Source organism: Apteryx rowi, unplaced genomic scaffold (genome assembly GCF_003343035.1).
Source record: "Apteryx rowi isolate R43461 unplaced genomic scaffold, aptRow1 scaffold_284, whole genome shotgun sequence".
NCBI classification, from domain to species: domain Eukaryota; kingdom Metazoa; phylum Chordata; class Aves; order Apterygiformes; family Apterygidae; genus Apteryx; species Apteryx rowi.
In genome coordinates this window covers 248,046-254,045 of record NW_020449241.1, presented here as the reverse complement: position 1 = coordinate 254,045, position 6,000 = coordinate 248,046, and the positions used below count along the sequence as shown (strand labels likewise).

General features: G+C 39.5%; 1 protein-coding gene across 30 annotated transcripts in view; it reads left to right on the top strand.

Moving 5' to 3' along the window:
- Window positions 1–6,000, top strand: part of FGGY (FGGY carbohydrate kinase domain containing) — a 343,412-nt gene that overhangs the window by 155,760 nt on the left and 181,652 nt on the right. The window contains exon 7 of one of the 30 annotated variants that reach the window (XR_003254053.1): window positions 2,806–2,962. The exons of the other annotated variants lie outside the window; for them this stretch is intronic. The gene's annotated coding sequence lies outside the window, so the exon portion shown is untranslated. The remainder of the gene's footprint in view (window positions 1–2,805; window positions 2,963–6,000) is intronic. 30 annotated transcript variants of the gene reach the window in all.

Here is a 6,000-nt window from a genome sequence, read left to right as displayed (position 1 = left end):
AGAAGCCCTTCTTGTTGTCCTTGACATCTCTTGCCAGATTTAATTCCAAATGGGCCTTAGCCTTCCTCGTCGCATCCCTGCATACTCTGACAATGTTCCTGTATTCCTCCCAAGTGGCCTGTCCCCCTTTCCACTTTCTGTATACTTTCTTCTTCTGGTTGAGTTTTGCCAGGAGCTCCTTGCTCATCCATGCAGGTCTCCTGCCTCCTTTGCTTGACTTCCTACTCATAGGGATGCACTGCTCATGGGCCATGGCTCAACCATGTGCCTGGTGCTTTGGAGTTTACAGTGCAGATGTAACCTCTGTGAGAGCTATAAGCAGGGAAGGCAGCTCGTGCCAGTGGTGGTTTTGGTTGTGTGACAGGGACATGAGGGCAAGACCACCACTAGGAGATCACTATGGCAGACTCTTCCACAGAATCTTATTTTCCCTTTCACTAGCACTCAAACATACATCTGCTCCAAATACTAGTTAACAGAGGAATACCTCTTAAACCCAGGAACAGCAGGATAGAACATGTGGGGCCAGGATTTTCCAGGACTGCCGGAGGGTCATCTGGATGTTTTTGCATGATACTTAGTGCTGTAGGATCTTGATCCATGCTTGCTGCACTGAGATACTACTGCGACTCAGCTGATAACTTTTGGTATACTATTGTGTGATTAGGGTGGTTTAAGCATATCGCATGCAGTTTAGATATTGTGCAAGAGTTTGCAGTGTTCCCCAGTATTATAATACGGCAGCTTGTATTGTTTATCAAAACAACACATAGGACATACCGTTTGCTGCCAATGAAATAATTTTTTTTAAATGTGATTTGCCATATCTTATTTTGAAATAAAGAATGATTGCGTGAGGGTTTAATCCAAGAATTGCTGGTGCTTATAGATGCCTTTCTGTTGATTTCAGTGGGTTCTGTTTTAGGCCCTAACATATTCATTGTGACAGCAGCACCAATGCTGTTGAACGTACTCAGCTGCTCCTACAATCACTGCTTTTAAGAAACTCTTTGTTATTTTGTAGGGCTGGTCCAGTATTGTCCTGAGAATACAGTCAGCACCTTCACACAAATGAAACCAGCTTGTTGTTTCATCATTGTCTTCAGTAGAAACTAGATGAGTCCTAAAACTGTACAACTACTTTGTGTGATATTAATGCCTGTATTTTGCAGCTCCACCAAGGAAAGGTTAAACAAATGTGTAAGATGGTTCTATTAAGCTTTGCCTCTTCTTTATTTTTTCCTGAAACAAGCAAGAGGATAAGGGCAAAATTGTGAATTTAGGGCTACGTGATCCAGACAATAGATCTAGCTGAAAAGTGAAGCTCTGTTTATGTTCCAGAACACAGTAGGACAGGTATGTATTATAGGAAAGCCCCTGGAGTGCAATAGTTAGTGGAATGCTCTTTCTATAAAATTTTACAACTAGTTTATAGAGTTCCTCAGAGATTATCAAGATGTCTTGCAATCTTTATTATATTTAAACTCAAAATCCCTGTGTGGCTTCTAAATATCTGTAAAAAGTCTGTCTGTATATGGACTTACCCAAGATCACGTGGGAAGTGCATCATGCTGGAACTGATATCATCAGTGGATTATCTTACTTGTTAGCACTTTGAATCTTTGTAATGCATTTTGAAATCTTCATCTGAAGAGCTTCATGAGACAAATTTGGAGACCCTGATTCAGTTCTTAATTGGACTGAGTCATGTTGAGTCACCAGGAATTTCATTAGCTGACTCTTTAAAATCCAACACTAGGTTTTTTGGAGGACTGTGAGAGAATCAGACCTGTAGGATCTGGATATCTACTTCCATTATGCTCTCTGGAAAGTGCTGGTTTTCTAGTGCACTGTTCTACCAACCCGTCCAGCTCTGGCTGCAAAGCTGGGCAGTTTCTGTGTTCTTCTGACAGCCAGTTGACCAACTGCTTGCCAGGCAGCTTTTGAAAATTATCTCCTACTCTCTGGCTTCAGCTTCATTGGCATCTGTTACACCCAAAGAGTTCACCACACCCACACCTTGCCGTAGTGCAGGAAGTACTTGGCTAACAAAAGCAAAGTTAAAAAGGCAAGAAGCATTTTCTTTTTCCTTTCTAGGAAAGACTCTTTACTCCATAAATCAGCTATTTGAACAAAACAGCAAAAGGCTGTGAGTAAGGCACATGATGACTAAAATAATTTAGATTGTGGGAAGCAGCAGAATTTAATGTTGAATATGAATCTGTTTGAGTGGGATTCATCTCACCTAACTTAAGCCATCTTAAAGCTAAGCATTCAGTCTAAGGAAGCCACCCAGGTCTTGATCTATCCTCAATGGGGACAAATAGGTACTCTGAGATGGTGATTCATCCCATCTGTCTTAGTTCTGCTAGGGTGGGATGAATTGCCTTTTGGAGTTACTTCATAATACCACTTCCTAATACTTCACAAAATATGCAGAGTGTGGGGTGGGTAGCTTGTAATTGTTGATTGATTTTAGAATGCTGAAGTTAGGTAAAATAAGACCAACACCAGTATATTGCCATGTTCAAAGGACCATATTTAATAAAAGAGAACATTGTTTAAAAGGCCAAAGTCTGAGTTGTATCAAACAATCATGGAGATTGYCTAAATTGCCTATAATCAATGAAATATAACTGATCCTGGAAATAGTCATATTGGCACTAACAGATAGATGCATGTGGTAACAGAGCATCTGTTCCTGCTCTGCAAGTGTGCTGTGGATGCTAGAAGTTTTTCACTTAACGTTGTTCCAGACAAGCCCATGTAGTGCAAGYGTGTTAGTAACTTTCTTTTCCTTTGTAGGTGGCACCTGTAGCAGCTTTTAGCTCATTACCACTCCTTTGGGGATGGAAAAGAAGAGAGGTTTAGTCATGATAATCCATTCTGTTTCAGAAACACAAGCTTTTAAAATGCCTGACTTAGGATGCAGGACCATTCAATGTCTGCCTGTTAATTGGAGGTACATTAACTCTTTCAATTCTAGCCACTTGATTGGTTTGATTTTTTGGACTGTGAAGTTCTCAGCTGGTACTTTTTCATCTTGGTGGTGTTTATTGCACCAAACTTTCAAAAGACAGGAAGCTGTGAAGGTTTCCATTTCCCATCCTATAAGATATCCCTACACGCAACTGTGTGGAAGGCATCTAACCTATGGAATATCTAGTGAACCTCTGCCTTTTAAGGACCTTTTGTAGACAAAGACGTTTGATTCATTCTGCAGTAACAAAGCCACAGAACATAKGACAGTGTTGCCAAATGGACAGATAAGAGGAATAGCAATTCCAACTATTAGGATAATGAAGGGAATAGAACTGGGCCTCTCAGTCCTAAAAGTTATCTTTGGCAATCTCGGCCAAACCCATATGTGTATTTGGACTCAACTTTCTTTTACTTTTCATTGAGGATCCAGGGATAGATCCTCAAACCTGAGCAACATTACAGGGCTGCTGAAATTTCCATGATGTAGATGCAATTTGGGCCACGATTTGCAAACCTGTGTTTGATGGACCAAAAAAAAAACACCCTACAAGGTGTTCGGAGAATTGAGATTAACCTATGAGTGCATCACTTGAGGTCATGCAGAGGTGTGCATGATACTTATACTTTTGATACTTATCCAGTAAGACTCTAAAACAAAGAAAAATGAGTCCTGACTTAGACTCACTAAAAAAACCCAAAAAACAAAAACAGAACTGATCTGTGACAACTCTCTGAATAGTAGAAGATTTGACTTGAGAGTAACTGTGGGCAGTCAGATACTGGATGTAACAAGAGCATTTCCTTTGTGTTTCTTATCATATTATTTTGGTTAATTATATCATGCATCTATTCAATATGTAAAATGTGCTGCTAAAAATGTTCTGCTTTTAAAAATAATAAAAATATGCCAGAAAACTAGATGTGTTATAAATAATACTAGAAACATTACAAATAATGATGACTATATGGAGCCAATGGGTCTACTCCCACAAGTAAAAATTACTAGGCATGAGAAAGAATTGTAGAATGACAGCTGTAGTACTTTAAATCTTTGAAATACTTCACACACATTTACCCTGGAGACAGCCTGCAACAAAAGAAGAGGAAGGATGCAGGACCTGATCCTGTACTGTTACATCAAAAGGACCTTCGCTAATGACTTCAGGAGGTCTAGGATCAAGCTGTGTAATTTGCCTAAGGTTGAACTGGATGTCAGTGGAAGAATGAGCTAAAGCTTCTGGACTCCAGCCCTATGTACCATCCATGAGAACATACGACCACTAACACTTTTGGTATGGTGGTAACAGTATAAATCACTTCTGCCTCTCAGTTTCATATCATTCAAATATTAATGCATCTGGAAGTTTAGGAAGCAGCATTTTACTTTTTTCTTTTTCTTTTTTCTCTTTTTTTAAGTGCTGGACATGTAATGCCCCACTTTGATCTAAAACAGCTTGTGGACTATTAAGATTAAGGCTGTTCTAAGGCTATCTGAGGGGCACATTTATCCCTCCTTTGATCCTAGGAGAGAGAGTAGCAAAAGTGAAATATAGCAAGGATGATAGGGGCTGAAGCAGACCAAAATGGGAGGGCTTATGGACAGTTTACAAGTTATTGGGTTGTTCAGAAGAGTGGTAAGTGTAAGGGATGGAATACAGCCATGATTTGAAATGAAAGGGGATGGGGAGAGCTAGACAGCAGTTTGGACAGAATACTCACAAGGTTGGGTCTGCCCTGAGGTTTCAGATTGAGTTTTGGGTCTTGTTTCTTCTGTAGTGTCGTTCAGGGACATTTGGCATCCTGGTGCTTGCAAATTGTTACTTGGGAAGAAAATCAATTGGTTGACTGAYAGTACACTGGATATGTTCACATAGATATAGTATTTACTAAATAAACTGAGGACTTGACATAGATAGTATACTGGCTTTATGTTCATGCCTTCACATGAGTAATTCCCATTGACGCTGCTGATGCTTGTTTGTGAAAAGGCTAAATGAAGCCCCAAGATATTTCAGTTTGCAATATCAACGTTCAGTCTGAACTAATAGTTGTATTTTTGAGGGCTGATCAAATATGATTGAAGTTTTTCCACAGACATTATTGAGCTTTGGGTTGGGCCCTAACAAAGAATGGATTTTTTAATTTATTACAATATTGTAGAAATGTTCTACATGATTTGCTTATTGTTGAGTAATACKTGATTTTAGAAATGTATTCTTCTCCCTGYATTAGAGGAGARGTCCAGAAAATCATTCTTTTATGAACAAGACTGGTAAAGAACATRTGTGATATACTGTAACTTCTTGGATAAAAAATTAATCTACCAACAAAAGAGAACATTGTACAGTCAAGGAGAAGGATGTGTCAGGAAGGAGAACTAAGCTTTTGATGGGTTGTATTTTTTTTTAAGCAACAGTGGCTTGGTCACTGTTTTGTTCTTTGCTTCTTTTGTCTCAGTGCTCATGGAACTCCTTACAGAGCAATGAGTTCCTCCGTCTCTAAAAAGAACCACTTTGCTTCATGAAGGAAAGGTGTTTGTCAGAGGACTTTAGAGAAGAAGGAGGTATCACTCCATACTAGTAATGACTTTGCACATGGAAAAAAGTAGAGATTTAAAAACAAAAAAGAAGGATCCAAATGAAAAGGCACAAAGATGCAAAGGAGGTGGCAGGGCAGGGGATGAGTGAAGAATGTTGAGAGATGGTGCCTGCACCTGATGGTTGGGCAGTATTTCCTCATGTCTTGCTAAGCATTAGGATACAAAGCTTTTTGCAGTTGTTTTACAGCACATGAACAAGTAAGAGAGGCATCATGTTTGTAACAGGGAGTGAGGAAGCTGATCTTAACAGCTGCATTTTTCAATGTGTGCTATATCCTTTTAGGATCGCTGTAAAATAGAGATGTAATTTAAGAACAGTCATTTTGTTGATAGAAGCTGTTGGTGGTATAGAAGCTGGTACAGAATGTGATATGGGGTACTTCCAGTTCAGAATGGCTGGATTTGTGCCTCTGGGCAAG